At 36.0% G+C, this 27,898-nt stretch overlaps 1 protein-coding gene across 11 annotated transcripts in view; it reads left to right on the top strand.

Annotated features, from left to right (window-relative positions):
- The window catches only part of Mbd5 (methyl-CpG binding domain protein 5), a 368,286-nt gene that overhangs the window by 42,578 nt on the left and 297,810 nt on the right, over positions 1 to 27,898 (top strand). The window contains exon 2 of one of the 11 annotated variants that reach the window (XM_076569412.1): positions 23,669 to 23,715. The exons of 9 other annotated variants lie outside the window; for them this stretch is intronic. The gene's annotated coding sequence lies outside the window, so the exon portion shown is untranslated. Of the gene's footprint in view, positions 1 to 23,215; positions 23,716 to 27,898 lie in introns of those variants that run through there. One more of the 11 variants, XM_076569411.1, reaches the window with a different exon arrangement.

Here is a 27,898-nt window from a genome sequence, read left to right on the forward strand (position 1 = left end):
CCCTGTGTCCCTGACTTCCTTTTTCCTTTCATCCTTCCATCTTCTTTTTCTTCTTTATTCCTTCAGTAACTGATGTATGAAAATCAGTTTACATTATTGGAAGTTATTTCTTGTATATAGCCAACTAGTATTTTGTTTTGGTTTCTTGGTTTTTTGAGACAGGGTTTCTCTTTGTAACAGCTCTGGCTGTCCTGGAACTTGCTTTGTATAACAGGCTGGCCTCAAACTCACAGAGTACTAGGGTTAAAGGCATGTCCTAGCTAATAGTCAACTGGTCAATTTTATATTAAATTTATTTGTGATAACATATCTGAGAGCCGAAAGCATATTTATTACATTCACTTCCCAGTACCTTTAATTACAGTTTCTATTTATCTTGTCTTTCTTAGGTCCAGCAACCTAATAGGCAAGTGAGAGTCTTACCTCTTTTGGAGTCTGATACAGATGGTAGTTGTATAGTCAGTATTTAGTGTCACTATTTTCCATAATGAAGATTAAAGGATTCGTAATCTTGTTTCATCCTAGTCTTATCAAAGTCAGCCCCTGCTTGGAGTTATTGTAAGCAAAGGGTGAACAAACATTTGTTCTCTTCTATGGCATGCCCAGGAAGGGCTTAATAGACTTCTTTCTGGCCTTCCTAATAAGACCCTCCCATCTTCAGTAGCCTGACATTTACCAGCATTCTTAAGGTGAGATAGGATGAAGGTGATGTGAGAACTACTGTAAGATTATTGGAGACTGGATCAGTAGCTCTGTGTGAATTACAGATTCTGGCTAATAGTCTAGAAAGATAAACCTATTGAGTTTGTGGGATGCATCTATGCTTCTTTTCCCTTACGAGCCTTCTATAGCCTATAATTTCTTTAATAATAACAACTTAGAGGCAGTGCCATGAGTATTTGAAATCTTGATTCAACAACAGCAGCAATAAAACAAGAAAGTCAAACTCAAAGAATGAAAATGATAGAGATACCACAGTGTAGAGAATAAATTTTGCTATCATAGTGGGAAATTACATATTGGTTCAAGGTTGAATGTGTTAAAGTTAATGACTACTCACAGGTTAAACCATAGTTGATAGAGAACTGTAAGAAAGGGAGGGATCATAATAGCAAAACAACCAAATTTAGATATTTTTCAGATTATAGACTTTAAAGCTTTTCCATTCTGACCTCTTGTCCTTTTATGTTCATTCCTGAAATACAAAGCTGAACTGAAAACATGAGCATATCAGTTAATTGACGTGCAGTTAATAAGTGGTTTCTGTGGTGTCTAGTCTATAATTGAGCAGTGCTCTCCTTAATGTGTATGAGTGAGAAGGGGGATGAGGTCAGATTCCCCAAATCAAACACGTGGTAGACTTTGAAATATGTTTTAAATTTATCTATATAAAGCCTTTGTTTGGACTCCAATTAAGAGCCTTTCAGTGATTGCTAGTGAGAATAATAACTAAGGTGTTTTTTTTTATTACATTTTACTTTTCTATTAGTTCTCATTAGACATAGACTGTCTTAGTTACTTTTCTATTGCTGTGAAGAAACATCATGACCAAGGCAACTTATAAAAGAAACTTTTAATTGTGGACTTACTTACCCTTCAGAAGGTGAAACCATGACTATCATGATAAGGAAGATGGCAGCAGGCAGCTATGGCACTGGAGCAATAACTAAGAGCCTGATTCTGACCCACAAGTTGTAGGCAGTGAGAGAGACTGGGCCTGGAATAGGCTTTTGAATCCTCAAACACTACCTACCCATAGTGACACATGTTCTCCAAGTCCATTCCTAAATACTTCCACTAACTGGAAATCAAACATTTAATTATATGAGCCAATTGGAACAATTGTCATTCAGACCATCAATTACACAAGATATATATCTTAATTTCAACATACATCTTATTTAATCTGACATACCAATTTTCTTGCATTCAGATAACTGAATTGCAATATATTATTATGTAGAGTATATATAATATATAGTCTTAAATTTATGTCTACTTACCCCAAAATGAAAAATGCATTCAAGTTTGTTTTACTTAGTGTTGCTGACAGTTAAATTGAATTTTATATAAGGCTTGGTGGCAGTCTTTTAATCCTGGCACTTAAGAAACTAGTGCAAGAGTATGAATTAGGAAGGCAGCTTGGTAATCCACAGCAGGCCTGAACTACAATGTGGTGAGAACATATCTCGAGAAAGAATAGGAGGGGAAAGGAGAGAATGCTGTTCATTATTACAAGAAATTTAATTATTTTCCTTTATCTTTCAGTGCCCTATGTCTCTAATTTGCCTCTATCCCCATCCCACTAATTTTACTTCTACAAGTCTCATGTAACCAAGTATTCTTAATTTTATATTAGACTAGTTGCCTTAATAGGATATGTTGCCATGTTTGGAGCAGGTTTAATGTTTACACTCACTGTGAAAATATAACCTGTTCTTTCTGTCATCTAATGGAAGTATCCTAAGTTACTAAGCAGCGTTGTCTATTGTAATAATAACCTTTAATTGGTAGCATTTATCTGATCATTAACATATCTACAGACACCTATCAGAAATCTGGAATTTTTTTTTTTTTTTTTTTTAATGGATGACGACTATTAGAAATGGATGCCCCTTGCAAGGATTCTAAAGCATGTGCCTTTGGAGTTGCTATAAGAGTCATTGTTGTGGTTAGGAATACAGTCTCAGGTTAGTACAGCTCCTTTACCTACTGGATACAATGCGTAGCTTATACTTGAGCCATAATCTAGGAAGCCACCCAAATCTGATGGCTGTGTGCCCCACCTATGGACTTCTGCAGACAACAGAAGGATAGAGACTGCTCTGGGTCTTGTCTTCTACTGTTCCAGGGATATTGGTGCTTAGGATGAGTGATAGTACTTCTGTTAATTTGTGAATCAGTTGAACCTAAGAAGATAAGACTTCATAGACATTGCAGGAGTACCTACCTTTTGTTTATTGAAAGAAGATAGGGAACAAAATAAAGCAGAGACCCAGGGTACGTTATGTCGCAGTGATTTTTTGTGGTCTTAAAGCCGACATCTTTGAGTTTAAGGGCTCTATGTTAGGTTGTTCAAAAGGAAATGCCATGTATACAGCAAGTAGCATATTCTGATGGATAGTCATCAAATATTCACTCTGATCTTTAGTTGGTTCCATTTTTGTTGTTTTATGTTATAGAGACTTCCCTTCCCGAGCAGTTGGGTTGTAGTAATTGATACTATGCATACTATAACTTTTACTATGTTGGTTTTGAGTCACACTGAAGTCTTATTTATTAATTTTACTAATAGAATTTGGGGCTGATTTGTTTTCATCAAACTGACACAAGCTGAGGTCACCTTAGAGGGACTTTCAGTTGAGGAATTGCTTCCATCAGATTAGCCTGTGGTTTGTTTGTTTTTCTTAAGAGCAGTCTTTTTTCTTAACTTGCAGTAAATGATCATTCATTCAGTGTTTGATTATGGATTTACTACTTATATAAATTTTATCTTATGTTACGGTTAGCAGCTATGTCACAAAGTTGGATAGTAGGAACTTTAAAATAGTGAACTATGTTTTGGAGGGTAAGATTAAGTAATTGATGCACATTAAAAATAAATAATATGCACACACACACACACACACACACACACACACACACACACACACACACCAAAGTGATGGATAGTGTGCATACTATTTAGTGAGTCAGCAAGCCAGTCCTAAATGCCTTTTCCAAAAATAGCACAATTAGTAAAACTTCAATCATGAAGAGATCCTCTGTAAAAATAAATTTTTAAGCAAGCAACCACTTTGAGCATGGTTTTGCGATGATTCCACAAGGTTGGAGAGAGGTACGATACTAGATACACAAAGCCCAGGTTCTGTAATTCTAGTTCACATATCACTATTTTTTGCAAAAGCATATGTTGAAAATCCTTTTTGCTTTGTTTTCTTAAATTACATTTCTTAAAATTTGTTTTGTTTGCTTGCCACAGCATGCATTTGGCAGTCAGGGGACAGCTGTTGGAACTTGTTTCTCCCTTTCTACCCTATATCTCCCGGGGGTAGAATTCAAGTCCTCAGGCTTGCTGGAGAGTATCTTCAACTTGCGCAGGCATCAGGTTGCCCTTGTTTTGTTTTGAGACAGGATGTCATATATCCCAGGCTAGCACTAAGTTCACCCTGTAGCAGAGGATGTCCATGAACTCCTGATACTCCTGATTCTGCTTCCCAGGTACTGGGATTACAGGCGTGAGCCATGATACCTGACTTTATAGGAACTCTTTTGTATATTCATTTGGTATACTTTTTTTCCTCCAATAATACCTGGGACACTTTAGATAACAGATGAGATGGACAACGTCATAGATATGAAAAAGGTAAATGTAAAAAATAATATTAGAGGCAGGCAGTGGTGATGCATGCATTTAATCCCAGCACTCAGGAGGCGGAGGCAAGCAAATCTCTTTGAGTTTGAGGCCAGCCTGGTCTACAGAGTGAGTTCCAGGACTGGCTTTAAAGCTATACCTTGTCTCAAAAAAAAAAAAAAAAATTAGATAGGAGCTTTAAAACTAATTTGTTGATAAATAATTTTAATAGGAACATAAATTGTCTACCATAAGTAGATATTTAAAAAGACATGTTAAAATAGTGATAATAATTTGTCTTGAAAATTAAAATTACCAAACAGAGAAGTAAACTATAATACTTTTTCTAACATACTCCAACTGTTTTACTCATGCAAGTACATTGATATTTATGTACAGCAGATTTTTCTCTTTATGAGTACATATTTAGACATTGGACTGATGTACACATGCATGTAAATGTGGAAAATATTGGCTTGCCCTGATTGCAGAATCAGTACTCTCCACAGCAGGTTCTACTATGTGAATGTATTGGGCTTATTTAAAGTTTTATAATTCTAAATTTTCATGCAACATAAGTTATTTCTCCTCCAGAGTAGATCATTGAGATATAACTATTTCCTTCATTGTTGGATGAATTCTTTTCTATATAAGATGGAAGGAGAGACCTGGCTCCCTGGGGTAGTCTTGTGCCCTCCACATGCATGCCATATGGGAGTGTAAACACACCCCTATCTTCAAATAAATAGAATAGAAATGGAACAAATAAAAAAAGAGAATAAAGAAAGATAGTTTACCCTAGCTCATTAACCTGTCAGGAAGCACAGGTAGTCTATAGACAGGAGTATGGTCTCATTCTAGAGCCTATAGTCTTAAATGCTTTGCTGTATAAATTTATACTGCCAGCATGGAAATCTGTTGTTTTTAAAATAACAGACAAAACACTTCCAATTTAACATTTTATTTATAAAATTTTGGACTCCAGTTATTTTTGGTTTTTAAGATAACAGATATCATGGGGCTAGGTATGTGGCTCATTTGGTAGCTTGCTTGTCTAGCTAGTACATAGTACCACATAAGGGCAGGTTTGGTAGCTCATGCCTATAATTCTAGCACGATGGAAGTAGAGGTAGAAGGGTCAGAAGTTCGGAATCTTCTTCAACTACATGTTGAAATCCAGTCTATCCTGTATTAAACGTGACCCTGCATAAAAAAAGAGAAAAATCAAATTTTAGATAACAATATTTCTTTTTAGGAATAGTGTGTGTACTGGAAATAGTAAACTTCGAAAGAACGTCAAGTAATGATTTGGAAATAGTGTCAGCCTCTTCCTTCCACATCTTGTAGAGTTTTGTAAGTGTCTTATGAAAATAATGACTTCCTTTACAGAGAGCTACCAACAAAGATGTCCTTTGGGACTTCTCTTAAAATAGAGGTCTCCAGGGGAGGACACAACGGCATAAGAGATTGTCAGCTGGTAATTGATAACTATACATGCACTAATAGAGATGTCATAGCACTTTGTGAAGAGATGCTTGCAGCAATGACTCAAACAAGTAGCGGCCCAGAGCAAGGAAGCAACAAAGGACTAAACTTCATAAAGAAGAGAAATGAGTTTACAAGTCAGCATGTGACCAAGATGAAGGAGAGTCATAAGGCATACTGGGGGACTCTATTTGGTGTGTGTGTGTGTGTGTGTGTGTGTGTGTGTGTGTGTGTGTGTGTGTGTGTGTGTTGTGTGTGTGTGTGTGTGTGAGAGAGAGAGAGAGAGAGAGAGAGAGAGAGAGAGAGAGAGAGAGACAGACAGACAGACAGAGAGAGACAGACAGAGAGAGAGAAAATTTTATTTACTAGGGAGTGCTGCCACACAGGCTTTTAATCCCAGCACTCAGGAGGCAGAGGCAGGTCGTTCTCTGTGAGTTCCAGGCCATCCTGGTCTATAAAGCAACTTCCAGGATAGCCAAGGCTACACACACAGAAACCTTGACTTGAAAAACTAAAACTAAAACAACAACAACAACAAAATTTTTTTGGTTTATTGTTTGAAAGCAGAATGGTGGTCTAGAAATTTGGCCACACTACAACTTTTTCTTGTCTTATGTCTAAAGCACTGGACTAAGAGAAATGGGAATAACCTACCTGAAAGGATTAAGGTATCAAGCTGCAGAAACTCCCCACCCCTGAGTATGAGTGACAGACTCAAATTTTGCTATAATAGTATTATTAGACCAATGAAAAAATTCATTTACTGCTATAATAAATCTATATGTTTGTAGCCTTTTCTAATCATATTATAACATTTTGTGTGATTTTTTCTAACAGTTGTTTATATGAAACTAAATAAGTTCCATATATTATATTTGGAATATTGACCACTTTTTAAAAATCAGTGCTGACATAAATATATTAATGATTAATTAGTTTGTGAGAAGTGCAGAGCCAATAGTAATTAGTCAACTTATTCGACTATATATAGCATCTGCTGTGGTTTATGTCTTGATTGTTCCTAAAAGGCCAAAAAAAACTATCTCTGAACTTTGCAGTCATGGGACGTGGTGGAATCTTTAGTAGGTGGATGCAGTGCTTATTCTGTGTTTTTGCTGGCATGCCTTTGATATGGATTGCAGGGCTCCAGGCTTTTCCTAGTCTCAATCAAGAGATGAGATGTTTTGACACACGCTGCTACTGCCCTTCCATTCAGAATCATTAGAGCCAACCAGTCATGAATTAAAACTTCTAAAATGATGGAACCAAATAAAATTGAAATAAATGTATTCAGCTGTTTTCTTGTGACCATAGCATAATACATCTGTCTAGTTTTTCAGTTTACCTATAAATGTAATATTTAAAGTAAACATTAACTTTATTCTATTGTGGTTACAAAAGCATCATAAAGAATAAATGGTTATTCACTTTCCCTAGATCACCAGTATCTATGTGGTTAAAAATCCGGGATACTTTTTCTTTTAGGAAATGATAAAGATGCCCTAGTTTTTCTGGTTTGTATTGCAGCCAGGTATAAGTTTCAAATAGGTTGCATGCTAGCCTATAGCCTATAAGTTGCTATAATAATTGGTAATATATCAGTCGGGATAGGCTGTGTTGAAGCAACCACAAAAACTCAGTGGTTAAAAGCAGCAGAGGTATATTTCTTGCGCCCCATGTATGTCTGATCATGATCAGCAAGAAATGTGTTCATAATAAGCACCTAAAGAACCTATTGGAACACCCACTATTTCAAACATTGCTGATCCCCATTGCTGGAGAACATAGGGGAAAAAATGGTCTCACATCTGCATAATAACATTCCAGCTCAGACATCACATATCCATCCAAGTTCAAGTAGGCTGAGAAGTTAGTCATTAATTGTGTCTAGCAGAAAGATCCTGGTGAGCAACATATTAGTTAGAATAGTTGTGATATTTCTATTTTCCATTGCTAACATACCTCATTTATTCATTTACTACTCTTAATGAATACTTAACTGTATGGGGTTACCATACTAGCATTAAATGATTCTAGAGTCTCATAGTGTAGTCTGAACAAAAGAAGTGAAGCTGTAGTAAAGATCACAAACTCTTGCTCAGAGGCCATATCTGGCCTGCAGCCTTTTTTTTTATTTTTTAACTTGAAGGTCAAAATGCCTCTTACACATTTTTTAAAGGACACAGGAAAATGACTATTCAGCAGACTTTAAGCAATTTGCATAGCCAAGAAAAGAAAACGTACTAAGTTTTACAGAAACCATTTGTCAAAACTCTGCTTTATAATTGAACTTAAATTAGAAGGCACTCTAACAAATTCCTGTTTAGGTAACTGTTGGATAAAATGTGAAGAACTACCTAATAAGTTTTTCATATCTGTTAAGAGTGTATCTTCTCTAGTATGATACAGAATTTTTAAGGGATTATGAATCTCTCATTGTACTAAAATATATTAACTTCTTGGATACTATTGGTACTAGGCATTAGAGATGTAGCACAGTTATTTGATTTGATGCATGGATAGTGATGAGATACCTATGATGTCTGTATAGAAATGTGAAGGGATGCTTTGCTTTAGTACAGCAAATAAAATAAGGATAACAGCATTTTTCAGAAAAATAAGACTTAAATACATTTGACTTAAAGATTTGGGAAAAAAAAAAAAAAAAAAAAAAAAAAAGCCCTGAAATGACATTATGAGATAAGGAATCACTAGAGATGCTGTTACATTTGTTTTCTGTTGCCTATCTACTGATGGTCATAGGGCCTGCCTGGAAGAATGGTTTGTCTCCCCAGTGAGATTCCCTTGGATAAAAGTAATTTTGCACTTGCAAGTGGTTATCAATTAGAGATAGCTTCCGGCTTAGGGATGGGACATATGTCCACTTCTCATTTTAGCTCCGGAGCCCCTTTTGGTGCAGACCTGTGTAGGCCCTGGCTTGCTGCCTTAGTCTCTGTGAGTCCATATGTGCATCAGTCTTGTGATGTTTGGAAGGCCTTGTTTCCCTGGTGTCTTCTATCTCCCTGGCTCTTAGACTCTTCCCACCTCTCTTCCCCACTGATCCTGCATGTAGGGGATTTGATAGAGATATCAAGTTTTGAGGCGAGTGTTCCAAGGTTCTCTTACTTTCTGCATATTGTCTGGCTGTGGTTCTCTGTATTTGTTCCTAATTGGGAAGTTTCTCTGAAGAAGGATGAACAAGGCACACCTGAAATAGAAAGAACTCTTGAGTTATAAGACTTGGGATCTTTTGAGCAGTATTGCGCTCAAGCCCCAGTCTAAACAGTAGATGTAGAACAACAGGTTAAGCATCAAAACAATGCTTTTACCTTCACTTAGTTAACTCTATCCAATGCTTGCTGGGCTAGGGAATGAAGAAAAGAGAAAGATAATGGTATAATGGCTATTGACTGGGATGACAAAAAAAGACTTATACCACCCTTTTGCCTCTTCATTCCCTTGGCTAAGATCAGTTTAGAAATTGAAAAAAAGGGATTTGGCTGCCTTGGGAGGTGGTAGGGAAGATCATATGAGACTCTGGAGAACTTAGGGATGTCTACTGTGGTCAGCATGCATGGAAACAACCAGGGATAGTCAAGAGTGACTGATTAGACCCCGAGAAGCAAGGCCTGTTGGGGTGTCATAATGAAGGTAAATGATGCTATTTGCAGTGGTTTGAATGAGAATGGCCCCATAGCCTCGTGTATTTGAATATTTGTTCATTAGGGAAACTGATTTAGAAGAATTAGGAGGTGTAGTATTGTTGGAGGTTTGTCACTTGGTAGGTGTTTTAGGACTTCAGAATACTCAAGCCATTCCTAGTGTCTTTCTCTGTCTCCCTCCCTTTGCCTCCTACTTGTAAACCACAATGTTAGTTGTCAGCTGTTCCTGCTGCCATGCCTTTCCTCTGCCATCATGAACTCTATGAAACCCTAAGCCAAATTAAACACTTTCTTTAGAAAAAAACGTCTGAAACAGGTAATGGGGACACACATAAAACTAGTTTTTATATTCTGTAATGTGGACTGAGCTACTATATGGGAAATTATATATATGGGACAGGGTTTCTTTAACATCTCTGGCTGTCCTGGAAATTGCTCTATAGACCAGACTAGCTGCAAACTCGAGATCTGCCTGGCTCTGCCTCCCAAATGCTGGGATTTAAGGTGTAAACTACCACCCAGCTTGGAAAATTATATTTTTAAACAGTAAAATGTTGTGGTTCAAAATGTGTAGTGTTCTAAAAGGGTAGTTTGAAATCTTGACTTGCATGAAGTAGTTGAGATACAAGGACATACCAAGAATCACTATGATACCAAGTCCAGAGAAAGAGAAGATGTTTTGCCTAGATTGAGAGAAGTAATTATATAAAATAAATCAGGAATTGTTCTAAAGCAGTTCTGGAGCAAAGGCCTTCAACATATGTAACTTTTATAGCATGAAGATAGAGTAAGCCACAGGAGAGAAAAGATGCTGTAAATTTTTTTCCCATTTTTCATGTGTGTGTATGTATACTAGGGATGTACATATATGTGGAGTCATGTGGGTTTGTGTGTATATGTATGTGTGCACGTGCATGTGGAGGCCCAAGGTTGATATCAGTAATGATCTTTGGTTGTTCTTTCAGTTTATTCTATGATGCAACCCAGTGTCTATCTATATCCAGAATCTTGCTGGCCAGGTTGCTGAGGCATCGTGACTCTGCTTTCAGAGGCTGGAATTACAGCAGGCCCCCAGGCCCACCTGGCATTTACATGGACTCTGGTGGTCTGAATTCCTGTCATTGTCCTTATATTGCAGTTACATTAACCTCTGAACTATATGTCCCTGACCCAAAATAATGCCTAATTTCTGCTTCACTCATATCTCCACTATTTGAGGGCCATGTTAGTTTATAGACCTCAGTTTTACACTTTACTTAATATGTTCTGAAAACACTTGTCTAACATACTGCAGAATTCTAATGTTGATCTGTAGAGCGCTTTTTGCTGTTACAGAGGTTAAAGGTTTTATTCCCAGCACTACAAACTGCTTTACAACAATCTGTAACTCTAGCTTCAGAGGAACAGCTGACCTCCATGGGCACCAGTCATGCACATGGTAGACATACATACATTCAGTTAAAACAAGAATATGAATAAAATTTTTAGATGAATCCCAATCTTGAGGTCATCCTTGTCTTCTGTTGAGTGTTAATAGGAACTAGGTAGACTCGGATAAATCCTTCAGATACTGTACTTCAGAGATAAAACTTCAGATATGCTGCTTCAGAGATAAAACTGTCATGTGTCTCTGACACAACAAACATACTTTTTCAAATGACTTCAGAAAGTCTTTGTAATTTCTTGTCTGATTAAAATTATGTGACAGCCTCCAATAATACTGACCAGATTCTGGACCCATGTACTATGGATACTCGGTCCTGTGGGTGCTTGTTTACTTGTATATCACATTGACATCGTATTTTAGTAACCCTCTCTTCTGGAAGCAGGAAATGGTTCTTTAAACACAAATGTGTCAGAGCTGTCTACAGATTATGTACAATTCACTTATAGCTATTAATTTTTACTATATAATTCAGAGATTACAGTTTAAAATCTCATTTCCTTTTATTATTTTCTACTTCAAAACTTTGGTAAATGCCCCTTTATATAACAATGTCTTAAAACAGTCCTTTCCACAGTAGCTATAGTAATCTATAATACATTTGTATTACAAGTTGGTGCTTCCTTTCACACTACAAATATAGCCTTTTTATAATTGGTAACTGTGAATTTCTTTTGAAAATGTAACTAAACAGTTTGGTTTAGTAACCATGAAATCATTTGTGTTCTTCAACAATTTTGTCCTTAAATTGGAAATTTTAATGTAATAAAATAGTAAGTGAATTTGATATCAAAATATTTCATTTATGCATGGATATGTTGATATAGTAACTAAAACAGCCCCATATACAACTTTCTTAAGATATTTATAGGAAAATGTTTAGTATTGTTGACTCATTTCTTTCTTGGATTTGGCACTCATGTAATTTTGTAATTTTTCTATTGTCATTTTGACTGTCCATTGAAATATATATTGCTCAATATGATTAATGTCTTAAAAATAGAAACAAAATAATCAGGTGTCTGAAGTTACTCATATACCACCTATATCAGTTCTAACTCACGAAGTGCTAAGCTGGTATTTCTGTAAACCATGACTAGTGTACCTCTACCTTTCAAATTTAGAGCCACTGCCCTTACATAGTAATGTCATGAATACTGTGTTTGCCCTCATCTCATCCAGTTTGACTTACTATGTCAGTGATTTTCCAATATTTTAGAAAATCATTCATTTTGACAGAACAAACTGAGAAAATAAAGATTCATAGGATCATCTTGTCTAGTGAATTTACACGAGAACGTGTCATCATCCATGTCTGAAATTCTGATGTCAGAGGGGTAACACCACTCCTTCTCTGCTTCAGTAGCTCAAGTTTAAGTGTGATTGTTCTCCCTATTAATTTACTAAAACCAGTTGTCTGTTTAATACTTCCTCTGAATAAAATAATAACTCTTGAAGTTACTACTAGTCATTAGAATTATTAATACCAATCTCTTCAAATGTTTTCTTATATAAAGGAAGTTAAGGATTAAGATGACCATGGGTGTAGCTGTACAGAATTAGAGGCAGGTGGTTAATCTTTTTCTCAAGTAAGCAGTCAGGCATCCATGCAGTTGCTAAATTTAGGGAAAAAAGAAGTATTAAAATCACACTCCAGTAAGATCAACATACATAAAAAGGCAGTGCACTTTGTATTTAGTTTTAGATTATTTTTCCAGATAACTAGATTCCAATAACATTTAAAACTGACCTAGAAATACTGAGATGTAAAAGAAGTGTATGTTTGGTTAGATAAATACTGTTTTCTTCAAAAGCATTTTTATTTTCTGAATTCTGTATTTGAAACTTTACATTTTATTAGTTGCTAAATGCTTACAAAAATTGTTCAAGTTACTTTTCCTGTTTTTATTCATCTGCAAATCTAAAACAGGAATTTGTGATAATATGAACAGGGTGGGTTTTTTAAATAAGTTAATGCATTTAAAAATATCTGGCAAATGTTAGTAAATTCTTTGGCATTAGGTCTCAATTTAAAAATTATCCGTTCTTAAAATAGACTCTCTTATTACCATTGTTGAAATTTCTAAATGGTCTGGGGGGGAAATACATATTCTACTATTTATGGGTCTCTACTTTCAATAAAATGAACTAATGAAAATACTCAAAGTAAAACTTAAGTCTAATATTTTGGAAATCAATATGAAGTATGACCACTAAATATACAGCAATTTAAATACTTATATATTTAAACTGTTAGGTAAAACTTGATTGAAATACTGGGTCAGATTATGTTAAAATGGTAAGATTGGGGCCTGTTTCTTCTAGATTCACATTTTTACATAGTATACTTTAATGATGAGATTAATTTTTTTAATGCTTTGTAGAAAAATAAGGTTAAATGTAGGCAATCATTGGGTACTTCAAAGTGTTTGAAAGACACTTACTAAATACAAGTATATAATATACCCAGAGATCTGTACTTTCTTTAATATTTATTACAGAATAAGAGGCAGCCCAAACACAAAGTGTCAAGGTGCTAGGCAATTTTAATAGTTCACATTGAATATCAAATACAAAATAGGTTAAATAAATGGTATATTTTTATTGTCTCCTTTAAACTCTCATTCTCTCAAATAACATTTCAAAAAAGGAAAGAAAAAAAAACCTCAAGTATTGAGTTCATGTCTGCCATTTTAAATTGCTGTTTCCCTAGCATTTAGGAATAGTTCTAGAACAAAACAGGAGCTTGATAAGTATTTGTTCAACCAGGAATAAATAACAGATGACAGAGAGATGTAATTAACTCCCAGTTATGTATATACAGGATATTTCAAGGGTAAATTACTTGTGTTCCCTCACCATCTCTTCCAGTTTAGAATATAAAATTAAAGGAATATGAAATACAGTATAATGGTTAAAGATGCCTTAAACCACCAACCACAGAATGTAACAACGAGGAGTTAAGCAAGATGAACGTCAATAAAGAATTAGTGTGCCCTTTATTCAGAATAACATACTGGCTTCAGTGAGAAGTGTGAGTACCCTAAGAGAGGCATAAAGGAGATAGAAGCATCCTGTCAATCCTAGGCTGCTTGATACAGATGTCCCCTTGACTTCCCAGATTGCCCTGCATACATGGGAATGGCTTGATAAGCTTGCTACTGGACTTCTTAAGGTAGCCTGGCTTTCGTTCTTCATTTATTTTACAATGCATCTACCGAACTGTAATAAATACTTATGTTTGAGAATTCCAACTTTCTTAGAATACAAACCACTACAGGACACTAGTAACTTACCATATTCAAAGTGTATTGATCTGATAGGTGAACATTTCATCTCAGCCAGAGCATATAGACTCATTGTTTCTTTTTATAATTTCACTGTGATTCTGTAGATATTCTTCTTAGACTTTCTGAGTCATTGTACTTGCATTTATTCTGCAGTGACATTATGTGAGAGTTTTTTTCCTTGCTATCCTTCAATACTTCTTTTGTGTTTAAGGAAATATTTCCCATTTCTGCAGAAAACGGAAAGTATTCTTGAAAGATCCTTTATTGAAGCTAGAACTTCTCTAGCTCCAGATCTCCCTGTAGTTTTATACTGATACTGCTCCCTCCAGAAACACACAAAATAATGAAACAGATTTGAGATTTACAATTCTTACCATTTGTTCATCCACCCACCCATCCATCTATCTATCCACCCATCCATCTATCCACCCACCCACCCACCCACCCATCCATCCATCCACCCACCCACCCACCCACCCACCCATCCATCCATCCACCCACCCTTCCATCCATCCATCCATCCATCCATCCATCCATCCATCCATCCATCCATCCATCCATCCATCCATCCATCCAGTGTCTTCTACACTACATAGCCATCTACCTGTCGAGTTTCCCTTGAGTCTCTTCCTTCCATTTGTTCTGCTAGGTCTCCCAGCTTTGTCATTTCCCCAGAACTGCCAGCATCTCGTTCTTGATTACTTCTTAATATACTCCTTTTCTTCTTCTTCTCCCTGTCTCCCTCTTTAGCTCTCTGCCCCACCATTTTCTTCACGTATTGGTTGGTTTATTTATTGTCATTCACCAATTACTTATTTACCACCTCATATACCTGAATATACTATACTTCGTGCTTAAAATGGGAGATTGTCCTTATATTTTTCTATTGAAGAATAAAAACATATGTTAAACATGTACAATTGAAACTTCATTTTCGTGATTTTGCTTATAATCTTGTAGAAAGGATATTTATATGCATTTCCCATTTTAAATTATCTTTTTTCTGATAGCTTTTGCAAAAACTTATAGTTAATGTGTTTTTAATAAAATGGATATATTGTCTTTATGAACATCTTACTAATAATTATGCTAGCATTTGTTAGGTATGTGAGTTTGATAAATATGATTTTTTATAATCTCCACAAAATACTCATGTGGAGGCAAAGGTACAGAGTTGTTTGTCAGTGATTCTTTTGGGGAGAATTATCAACCCATGCAGCATAATTTCATTTAAACTACACCCACCACCACCACCACCACCACCACCAAATATATTTTAAAGTTAGCTTATACAAATAATGTTTTTCTGTGTCCTTTTCAAACATCAAATAAATGTGATTTTCCTTGCTCTCCTTAGTCCCCTCTCCCCAGTTAGAGGTACCCCTCTGTCCTATCCCTTTCCTCCTTCATAGCATCCATGTTCTGATATTCTCATGAGCTTTTTCTCTCATTCTATTTAACTGGCTTCTGTGGATATATATATATATACACATACATACACACACACATTATATTCAGTTCTAAGGGTTTTCAGCTAGAATCCACAAAGAATAGAAAACAGTGGTGTTTGTCTTTCTGGGTCTGGGTCAAGTTTTATGTGTGCATTCTAACAGTCTATGGACATGGGAGGTCTTTCCATCTCCTAGTGTCTTCCTTAATGCCTTTCTTAGAATATTTGAAGTTTTCATTGTAGAGTTCCTTTCTTAGTTTTTTTTTTTTCTAGATTGATTTTTCTTTGATGAATTGTGAATGGAAATAATTCTATGATCCCTTTCTTGGCATGTTTGGGGTTAATGTATAGGAATGCTATTAAATTTTGTAAGTTGATTTTGTATCTTACCACTTTCCTAAATGTGTTGCTCACTTCTAGATGTTTTCTGATAAAATCTTTGAAATCTCTTATGAGTAATATAGTGTTTACAATAGGGGATAATTTGACTTCCTATTTTCCTATTTGTATGCTGTGGGATGTTCTGTATGTTAAATGTGTTGCTCTGATTGGTTAATAAATAAAATACTGATTGACCAATAGCCAGGCAGGAAGCATAGGCAGGACAAGGAGAGAGGAGAATTCTGGGAAGTGGAAGGCTGAGGCAGAGAGATGCTGCCAGCTTCCGCCATGAGAAGATGTTAAGAGATTGGTAAACCACGAACCACATGGCAACTTATAGATTTATAGAAATGGATTAATTTAAGATATAAGAACAGTTAGCAAGAAGCCTGCCATGGCCATACAGTTTGTAAGCAATATAAGTCTCTGTGTTTACTTGGTTGGGTCTGAGCGGCTGCGGCACTGGCGGGTGAGAGAGATTTGTCCTGACTGTGGTCTAGGCAAGAAAACTCTAGCCACAGTATCCCTTTAATTTTCTTCTCTCTCTTGTCTTTTTGCTCTAGCTAGTATGTCTAACGTTTTACTGAAAAAGACTAAGTATAGTAGACAGCCCTGTTTTCTTTGTGATTTTAATAGGATTGCTTCAAGTCTCTTTACATTTAGTATGATGTTGGCTATGGCTTTGCCATATATACCCTTTACTACATTGAAGTATGTTCCCTCCAGTCCAAGTCTTTCTAGGTCTTTTATCAGAAAAGCATTTTGGATTTTGTAAAAGGCCTTTTCTGGATATATTGAGATGATTGTGGGATTTTGTCTTTACGTTCATTTATATGGCTCATCATATTTATTTACTTACATATTTTGAACCATCCCTACATCATCAGGATAAAGCAACTTGATTGTGGTGGATATATATATAAAAGCCTGCATTTAATTTACAAGTATTTTACTGAGGATTTTTGTTCTATGTTGAACAGAGATTGTGAATTATAGTTTTCTTTGTTGTTGTGACTTCAGCTGCTTTTGATATTGGAATGATACTTATTTTGTAAAATGGGTTTGAGGGCTCTGTCTGTCTCACTTCTGTTAAAACCGTAAGTGATAGTTGTAGTTCTTTGAACGTCTGGTAGCGTTCTACTGTGAATGTATCTGCACTTGTGCTTTTTGTTGTTGTATTTGTTACAGGTTTCTTTAAGTTATTGATCTCTTCTTGGTTTTGAGAATCTGGAAATTCATCCATTTCATTTGTCACCTTAATATTTATCTTTTTAAAGTATTGCTAAATACTTCATAATTTGCTTGTGTTTCTTTTTTGTATGTCTGGTATAAAGGTTCCCTGTTCGTCTTTAATTTCATCAATTTGAGTGAGAGTCCTGGATCAGACTCAGCTAGGGAGTGTGTGGATGTGGCTTCTATCTGGGCATGGACCAAGAATACTCATGGATGCAGCTATTCTCTGGTCTGGAGGAATAGTGTAAATGGGCAACTTGGAGTGAGAGTCTTAAATCAGAATAGCAAACTTAGTTTCTAAAAAAAAAAAAAACTCTATAGACAGAATCATCTTAACAAAGTTACAGTTTCATCTGTTTGATCTATGAAAGGCAAGACTTTTGAGTTATTGAGAAACATATAGCTATGAAATATTAAACTTTTATAAATAACATTGGTTTTATTTTGATAGTATTTATTATTTAATTTTTTACATGTATACATGTGTGCCACGCCCTAGGTGTAGAGGTCAGTGGACAACTTTCTGTTAGTGGTTTATTCTACCTCAGGAAGTGCCTTTGTCTGATTGTGGACCAGTAAACATGGCTTCTTAGCAGCTGAGCCATCTATGTCCATTTGACTGATTGGGGATCAATAAACATGGCTTTTTTACCATATTTTTTAATTAAGATGAAAATCGTATCTGTGGTTTCTGCCAAAGAGCATTACCCATTTTTCAATGTTAGAATATTTACTCAAGCATCCCAGGCAAGATCCTATTTTATACATCATTGTTTTTCTAATAAATTTTTCTACATTGTTTATCTAATATATTTTTACAATATTTTGTTTAATTTTATATTGATCATCCTTCACATGGCATGCTTTCCCACTATAGATAAAAATTACAGGAAAAGACTGAAAACCTAGTGTAGAAATTCTTCATAAAATCTTATATGTTTAAAACTGAAGATAGTATCATGTTGTAGAATATGTATATGCAGTGTTTAATCATATTGCACTTAAGACCAAGATCTTGTGTCATCATTAATGTTAGACAGAACACTTAACTTTTTCTCTGATTCTATTCTCTTGTAAGGATGTCACCAACCTCTTGTGAACTGTCAAACTAGAAGACTCAGGCAGTTGTTGAGATTATTCTGCCACAGTAAAATTAAAAATGTTCCAAAAGCAAATGTTTATAAATAGCAAGCATCATGGAAGTTATAAGGAAAAACAGTTATGATATATCTGAGTAGTAGCTACCCTAATATACAGTCTCATATAAAATATACTTTTCATAATATTTCAGTATTTATTTATTTCTAAGTCACTATGTTAAAATATATTTCAACATTTTTATTTGGATCTTTTGATGAAAATGTGTTTAGTAACATCTTTTCACATTTCATAGGTTCTGGTTTTTTTTTTTTTTTTTTGGTTTTTCTAGACAGGGTTTCTCTGTGTAGCCTTGCGCCTTTCCTGGAACTCGCTTTGGAGACCAGGCTGGCCTCGAACTCACAGAGATCCGCCTGCCTCTGCCTCCCGAGTGCTGGGATTAAAGGCGTGTGCCACCACCACCTGGCAGGTTCTGGTTTTTTCATGGCTAAGAAATTATCTAAAATATATGGCTATTATATACTTTTAAGAGTTCTCAAACTTGGGGCATGAGGGGTGGTTCAGTTATTAAGAGCATTTGTTCTTACAGAGGATCTAGGTTCAGTTTCTAGTTCCCACTTGGTGGCTCACAGTTGTATGTAACTCTAGTTCTGGGGAACCCAGTGTCTTCTACTGGCACCAGGCATGCATGTGGTCAGTCAAAATCACTCGTACACATAAAATAATAAACAAAAAAATTGAAATTAAAAGTTACCCAAGTTTACATTTTTTTCTCTTTATCTTGTCATAACTACAAAAAAATATATCACTGTGATATTTTTGGCAAAGTTATTTTAAAACAAGGTATCTTCTTGCTATTTATAAAATAGGCTTACTATTTTCTTTTATTGGCAGTTCTTGATAAATTCTGACAGTGTTTGTATGGAAACCTTTTTGAAAGTGATCATTTGTATCTTATCCTGACCCCTAAACATAAATATATCTGCACAGCCTTCACTTGACTGCTAAGGCTTTTTGCCAGTTCAGGCAGTAAGTATAAGCATTTCAGTAAGCAGAGAAAATAGCAAACGGTCGCAGCGGATTTGACTGTTTTTTCCTTTCTGCATACTCAATGTGGCTTCTTAGCCATCCTCCTGTCTTCGCCTCCCACATGTGCAGACAATTCTCTGTGCCCTTCTAGAGATAGTGTTGTTTCTCTCTCTTTTAGTTGCAATATTATTTTCATTCCATTCTTCTTCAAAGCTTCTCTTTCTGTTTTCCCACTTAATGACGTTGATACTTTTGGTATCTGTTGGAGTATATCTGGGCTTGCAATTTTTTTCTTCATCTGTTACTTACATTTGATTTTGAATCACTCATTTTACCTTTTTCTGGCTCACTATCTTCCATTCATAAGGAAGAATGTAAAACTAATTTACTGCTAATGAGAAAAATGAGATTCAAAAATATATGATATGTTATTAAAAGTGCTAAGGAACCGTCGCTGGGTCTGGAAAGGTGGCTCCTCAGTTACGAACACTAGCTTCTCTTCCAAAGGACCAGGTTCAGTTCCCAGCACCCACATGGCGGCTCACAACTGTCTCTAACTTCAGTTGCAGGAGATCCAACACCCTCACACAAGCATACAAGTAGGCAAAACAACAATGCACACATGCAATATAAATAAAAAATGAAATTAAAAAAGAAACTTGGGCTTTAAGAAAGAATGTGGACCACTGCTGGCATAAAGTAGAAAAGCTAGTTTTGTCTATTGTGACAATTTGTCTTACACGTCTTTAGTTTTTATGAGAATCAGTTTCCTAAGCAAGCTCATGTAAAACATTTTCATTAAGTCTTCCTTACTCTCATTCTATCTTATACTCAACACATATTATATACACTTAGATAGTTTGCTTTTAAGCAACTGTGTTAGAAACTACCCATTATCCATGCCAACTGTCTTATAGGACAGTTACAACAAAGGAGGCTGTGTTCTTATTGCATTGCCTGGAGACCTCTTGAGTTCTTTGCTTAGACATTTTGCTGCTTTGCTTAAACAATTTGGAAATGATTTGGGCTATCTGTAATATTAATTTGAAGGTTGTCTGTCTTATCATTCATTTTAGTGGCTAAGTTCTGTTAGGATGAGGCTGTTTTATTCTTACCTGCTAATTTTATATGATCCATCTGAGTTGTTACATTGTGATTGATTTTTACACATAAAATTAATAATATTTGATAAGCTAGGGTTTTCCTGCTTTCTTTGCTTTGTGACCCGAAATACTGAAAAACTGAAAATCAGAACACCATAGAGTCTTTCAACTTACTCTTGTAATAGCTAGAGAAGAGAAGGTTCAGACTACTTTGAAAAGGTTGGTTTTATGAATCCTGTAGGTTTTTTTTTTTTTTTTGATTTTTTGAGACAGGGTTTCTCTGTGTAGCTTTGTGCCTTTCCTGGGACTCACTTGGTAGCCCAGGCTGGCCTTGAACTCACAGAGATCTGCCTGCCTCTGCCTCCCGAGTGCTGGGATTAAAGGCGTGCGCCACCACCGCCCGGCCCTGAATCCTGTAGTTTAATTAGATCATCTGGAGTATAGGTTCTTGTATATTTATTTAAAGTCCATAATCATGACTTTTTAAAGAATTTATCATGTGACTATATTAAGTAGCTAGATATTGCAACATACACACAAGTTCATTTGAAGAATGCCATGGCAAACCTAATAATCTGATAATTATTGAACTATACTACATGTCATTTAACATGGCAATTTATATGCGAAAGAGTTCTCTAGAAAACCTATCATCCTACAGTTTTTCTTTGGTTGTTGAGCTCATGAATGTATCTGAAAGAGTGAACATGATGTCTCATGCCAGTCAATCATCATAGTACACCAGAGACTGAACCAGGAAGATCACAAGTTTGAGATACATGTGGAAATCATGAATCAAAAACAAACAAACTTGTAATTTCCCCAAAATAAGAAAGGATGAAATGGTCTGTATTCATAAAAAGAATATTAGTGATATTTATTTACCACCCACAAATTAAATTAATTTTTTTAAAAGATTTATTTATTTGTTATGTATACAGAGGAGGGCGCCAGATCTGATTACGGATGGTTGTGAGCCATCATGTGGTTGCTGGGAATTGAACTCAGGACCTCTAGAAGAGCAGTCAGTGCTCTTAAACTCTGAGCCATCTCTCCAGCCCCAAATTAAATTAATTTTTATATTATATGTTCTTGAGGTTGTTTAATGTGCTCAAGAATTTTTATAGACATTTATTCTGTTTCTTTTCATTTGTTACAGAAACTGAGTTCCTGAGAACATGTGACGTGTCTTAACTTACATTATTATAAGTGGCAGACTCAAGCCTCTAGCTTTTTAAAACAAAATTTTTTAGATTATGCCTACTGCTTCTGACATTATCATTTAACCAGTTAGAAATGTATTCTATTATTCTATAGGAAACCTTTTCCTACAGATAGAATATAAAAGATAAATTCTAATGCTATTTTTTTTGTTTTGTTTTTGTTTTTCAAGACAGGGTTTCTCAGTGTAGCTTTGCGCCTTTCCTGGAACTCGCTTTGGAGACCAGGCTGGCCTTGAACTCACAGAGATCCGCCTGCCTCTGCCTCCCGAGTGCTGGGATTAAAGGTGTGCGCCACCACTGCCCGGCTTCTGATGCTATTTTTAAATATGGAACATTGCATCATTTCTACAGCATAGAAACCTGAAGACTTGATTTGGCAATCTACATTAATAATCCAACTGAACTGTCACTGTTTGCTATACCAAGTTCATTACAACCTTGAGGAATGCAAGTAATTATAATTACTGTCTAATAATACTTTTCCATTTGGCCTTGGATAGATGGGTCCTGTTAGTCAGGTCGAGGGTTTTTAAATGTTAATTCCTCCAAGAACTTTTCTTGAAGACTTCCAGGAACTCATTCTTATATGTATTCATAAAGTATTTTCTGACCACTTTGAGTGACATGACTTCATAAAGTATTAACAGACAAGAATGAGCCCAGTATGTATTGATATTTTGAAATCCTAATGCTTTTCCTTTTAGCCCTATTGACATAACATATGATGAGAATACTGTGAAAAATAAATATATATTTCTAAATATGTAAGCATTTTAAAGAACAAGGATGATAACTCAATATGACGGTAACTCACAAGCCAGGCACAAACAAGTGGTGAGTCAGTTGACGCACGGTCTGTTATTCACCAGTAGTGACCTGACCAAGGTTCTGCAGATCCTGTGCTACTGATGGAGTTCAGATTGCAAAATGTCAGATTCCAAAGACTGCTTTTCCCACTGTCCCTGCTGCCTCCTAAGCCTAGAATGTAAAAGGTCAGCTGAATCATCTTAAAGTATTGGAACCTAGCAAAATTGAATAAAATTTTGGTGATTGCTCTTTGATCACTGAGTAACTCTTAAAGGGTAACAGGATATGCTTGATCACTTGAGCAGCCTAGAGAATGTTGTCTGTCATAGACTAGTGCCTTTTCAAGTTCCTAAAAGAATATAGAGAATATTGACATGGTGTTTCTAAAAGTATTCGAGGTTTTTCCTTATCAAAAACCATGTTCTTATGTTATTATGCACTAGATCTTGAAAGATATACAAAACAAAAATCTAGTTATCTGGGAGATGATTTATAGCTGATCATTTCATATTTTGTATTATTGGTTACAATCTGTAATTCCGTTAGTAATCATATAATGTATGATTATATGTAAATACTATGTAAAAAATCCTTTTTATTTACATAGTATTAAGTCTTCTCATATAAAACTAATTTTTTTCTTATAAGTGGTAGTAGCATATAATTATTTACTTTAACATTTACATACTCTTTTTAGAGTCTATGTTACATATCAATATAAATTGCTTGTTAATGCCAATACATATGCACAATACCTATTTTTAAATTACATCTGTAAGTTAGACTTGGTTGGGATTCATCTTGCTATCTTTAACAGATTTGGAAAAAGCACTTTGAATGAAAAAGCATATTCTCATCAGCTGTGCAGGGTTTGAATGTTAAATGTACTTGAGATTTGCTGGATTATAAATCTATCTGAAACCATTTTATTTTGAGAGGCAAAAATTGAGATTTCTTTTTCTTAAAAGAGAATAGAAAAGAGAAAACCTAACTGAAATATTATTATGAGTTAAAAAAGCACTCTTTTCAGTTTTTAATTACCTATGGTCAAATCAATTAGCCTGGCATAATCAGTTTAACATGTACACTTTTTCCATTTTCTTTAATAGGTTTTTGAAACTTTAAAGTAAATTACAGAAGAGCTGATAAGAGAAAGGTAATGGCACAGAAAAAAGTTGCAGATTTCAGTTTCCTTTCCTTTTTTTGGTTTTGAAGGAGCCACTTTAATTTATGCTACATGCTTTGGATACCAGTAACCACAATTCGAAACATTTAAGAATGAATGTTACATAACCTTTGATGGAAATGCAAATGTTAATTACCTAGATTTGAAAGTACTTATGATAAACATGTATTGGAATGCCATACTTAGCCATATATCATACACACTTATTGTGAGTGAATCAAAAATTATGTTTTAAGGATTTGAGATGTTAATGACCCTAATTTAGTCATTGCACACTATATATATTAAGATATAATAGTATATTATAAAATGTTCATAATTTATGTAATAAATCAAAGCATTTCTCTTATATCTAAAAAAATTTAAAAAAGGAAGAAAAAACAATGAAAGTTCATTTTTAGCTCTTCCATTAAAGGAAATTCATTGACATTGGAAAAAGAAGTTAAGCTTTAATTAAACATAGCTCATTTGTTTGCTTATTCATTGGGTTATTTTGGTTTTCTCTTTATCTTTCATTTTTGAGGTTATAATATAATTATATCATTTCCTTTTCCTCCCTCTAAACCTTCTCTATACCCCTCCTTGCTTTCTCAAATTCATGGCCTCTTTTTTTCATCTGTTGTTATACTATATCCATATATACATATACATATGTATATACATACATAGTCTTAAATAGAAGCTGCTTAGTCTGTGTAATGTTAATTGTATGAATGTTTGAAGGGCTGTTCATTTGGCGTTAGATGACCAATTGGTGTGCTCTTCCCTGTGAAAACTGTTTCTTCTGCTCTCAGAACTTTTTACTTGCCTATACTTTTTTGTGTAAGGTTGAAGCCTCTTGGACTTCCCCTGTCCATTTTGGCATGTCTGGTGTTGTTATCCTTGTTCAGCTTCTGTTTAGGTAGTCATGTTGCTGAGACTTTATGTGCATGCTTTCTGACATTACCAGGAGATGCAGTGTCACAGCATACTCTCTGATCTTCTGGATCTTACAGTCTTTCCAACCTCTCTTTAACAATGTTCCCTGAGTCTTAGGTACAGGAGTTATTTATATATGTATCCATTGGTACTGGGATCCACACTCTACATTTTGATTGCTTGTGGTTTTCTGTGTAGGCAGGGTTTTCTGTTCCACGAACCTGCTCCCAAATAACTACACAGAGACTTAATGATAAATGCTTGTTCATGATCTTAGCGATTCTGCCAGGTGTAAGGTGGTATCTCCGAGTCGTTTTGATTTGCATTTCCCTGATGATTAGGGATGTTGATCAAAAACATTCAAAACAGCTTATGCTGGAGAGGATGTGGAGCAAGGGGAACTCTCCTCCACTTTTGTTGGGAATGCAAGCTTATACAGCCACTTTGAAAATCAATATGGTGCTTTCTTAGACAATTGGAAATCAGTCTCCCCCAAGACCCAGCTATCCCACTCTTAGGCATATTCCCAAGGAATGCTCAATCATACCACAAGGGCACATGCTCAGCTATGTTCATAGCAGCATTATTTGTAATAGTCAGAACCTGGAAACAACCTAGATACCCGTCAACCGAAGAATGGATAAATAAAATATGGTACATATACACAATGGAGTACTACTCAGCAGAGAGAAGCAGTGACATCATGAGGTTTGCAGGCAAATGGATGGACCTAGAAAAAATCATCCTGAGTGAGGTAACCCAGACTCAGAAAGACAAACATGGAATGTACTCACTCATTGGAGGATACTAGATGTAAAACAAAGAATGACTAGACTGCTACTCACAACTCCAGGGAGGCTACCTAGAAAACAGGACCCCAAGAAAAGACACAGGGATCGCCCAATTACAGAGAAATGGATGAGATCTACATGAGCAAACTAGACATGAGGGGAGGTAATGAAGGACAAGGGTCGAGGGAAAGAGCTTAGGGGAATGGGAGATCCCTGCTGGATCAAGAACAGAGAGGGAGAACAAGAAAAAAGAGACCATGATAAATGAAGACCCCATGGGAATAGGAAGAAGCAAAGTGCTAGAGAGGTCCCCAGAAATCCACAAAGATACCTCCACAATAGACTACTTGCAGTGGTCGAGAGAAAGCCCGAATTGACCTACTCTGGTGATTGGATGGCCAAACAACCTAACTGTTGTGATAGAACTCTCATCCAATGACTGATGGAACCGGATGCAGAGATCCATGGCCAGGCCTTAGGTGGAGCTCCTGGAGTCCAATTGGCGAAAAAGAGGAGGGATTGTATGAGCGAGAATTGTTGAGTCCATGATTAGAAAAAGCACATGGACAAATAGCCAAACTAGTGGAAACACATGAACTATGAACCAATGGCTGAGGAGCCCCCAACTGGATCAGGCCTCTGAATATGTGAGACAGTTGATTAGCTTGAACTGTTTGGGAGGCATCCAGGCAGTGGTACTGGGACCTGACCTTAGTGCATGACCTGGCTGTTTGGAACCTGGGGCCTGTGCAGGGACACTTTGCTCAGCCTGGGTGAAGGGAAGAGAGGACTGGACCTGCCTTGACTGAATCTACCAGGCTGAGCTGAATCTAGGGGAGTCCTTGCCCTGGAGAAGATGGGAATGGGGAGTGGGCTGAGGGGAGGGGTGTGGCAGGAGGGAGGACAGGGGAATCCATGGCTGATATGTAAAATTAAATTAAATTATAAAAAAGAGGGAAATAAAAAATGCTTATTCAATAACTTAGGTTTGTTACTAGCTCTTACAACTTGAATTTATTTACCCATATTTCTTATCTATGCTCAACCATGTGACAGCACCTTTTATCAGTACAGCATGTTCATCTTGCATCTCTCCACATCTCCTGGCAACTTTGCCCCTTTCTCCCTGCACTCTCATTTTGTCCATAAGTCCTGCCTAACCATTTCCGGCCTAGCCATTGGCCGGCCAGTCAGCTTTTTATTAACCAAGGAGCAATACATATTCACAGTGTACAGAAAGATTGTTCCACAGCATTTCTGACTGTTGCAAAGAGAAGTTTCTTTGAGGAGGAATGAGGCTATTCTTACTTGTGCTTATGAGGACAGATATTTTTAGTGTACGTAGCGATTATTGCTGGTTTAGTAAAGTGGTAGCTGTAGATTCTCCTCCAACATTCCTGATTCTTCATTAGCCCCGGGTACTTGACTAGGTTTCCAGCACCAGTAATGATTTCCTTTTTTGAATGAATCTTACATCCATTTAGAAAATTGTTGGTTGGGAGAAAGGAAGAGGAGGATCTGTGATTGGTATGTAAAGTGAATAAAAAAAATTTCTTAATAAAATGAAACTTGCTTACTGCCAAGGTAAGCTTATCACTACTGCCCTCTGATTATTGTGCCAGCCTGGTTGTTGTTGTAGTTTATAGGCATCATAGCTGGTTAGGACTATTGGTTGATAACTTCCTTTGGAAGCTTTTGGCACCTTCTCATACCATGAAAGCTGATCCTCAGAGAGGAGGCACTCAGGTCAGTTCCCGCCAAGGGGCCTCTGAAATACAGGCTGTCTTAGCAATAGGGTCTTATCTTTCACCCCTGGTTGGTGACCCAAGGCATATCAGTAGTTTGTAATGTTTGGGGAGTCTTTCAACAGATGTGACCAACAACTCAAAAGAGGGCTTCTCATGTATGCTGTTGAGGTTTTTGTTAGGTTGTCTTTGGCTCTTGGAGGGAACATTGTCAGTCCATATAAGAAAATTTCCTTTAAACTATATATGTATATTTATATATAAATTTATAGGTATTATCAGTTTTCCCCTTAAGTAAATAGTTAATAATATGATTTCTTTGGACTTTTTCAGAGACCCTTATTGTTATTTTACCCTCCCTGTCCTTTGTTTATTTCCCTCCCACTTCAATTATTAGAGCCCACCTACCCCCCTCTTTTTCCATTATTCTTATCAGATCACTTGTACCCTCATATTCCCACTGTGATTGCTCCTCCACCTCTTTGCCCTGGAAGTTGTCCCTTTTTACTTTCCTGGTTTTTACAGTTACTCCAGGATATGTACTCACATCTGAAGACTTGGAGCTAGGAGATTCAAGTGAAGGAAAACATGTGACCATTGCCTTTCTGGGTGGGGTTTACCTCACTCAATATGATGTTTCCTTGTTCCATCCATTTATCTATTAATGTTCATGATCGTTTTATTGGTTGAAGGTCATTT

This window comes from Peromyscus maniculatus, chromosome 4 (genome assembly GCF_049852395.1).
Source record: "Peromyscus maniculatus bairdii isolate BWxNUB_F1_BW_parent chromosome 4, HU_Pman_BW_mat_3.1, whole genome shotgun sequence".
NCBI lineage: Eukaryota > Metazoa > Chordata > Mammalia > Rodentia > Cricetidae > Peromyscus > Peromyscus maniculatus.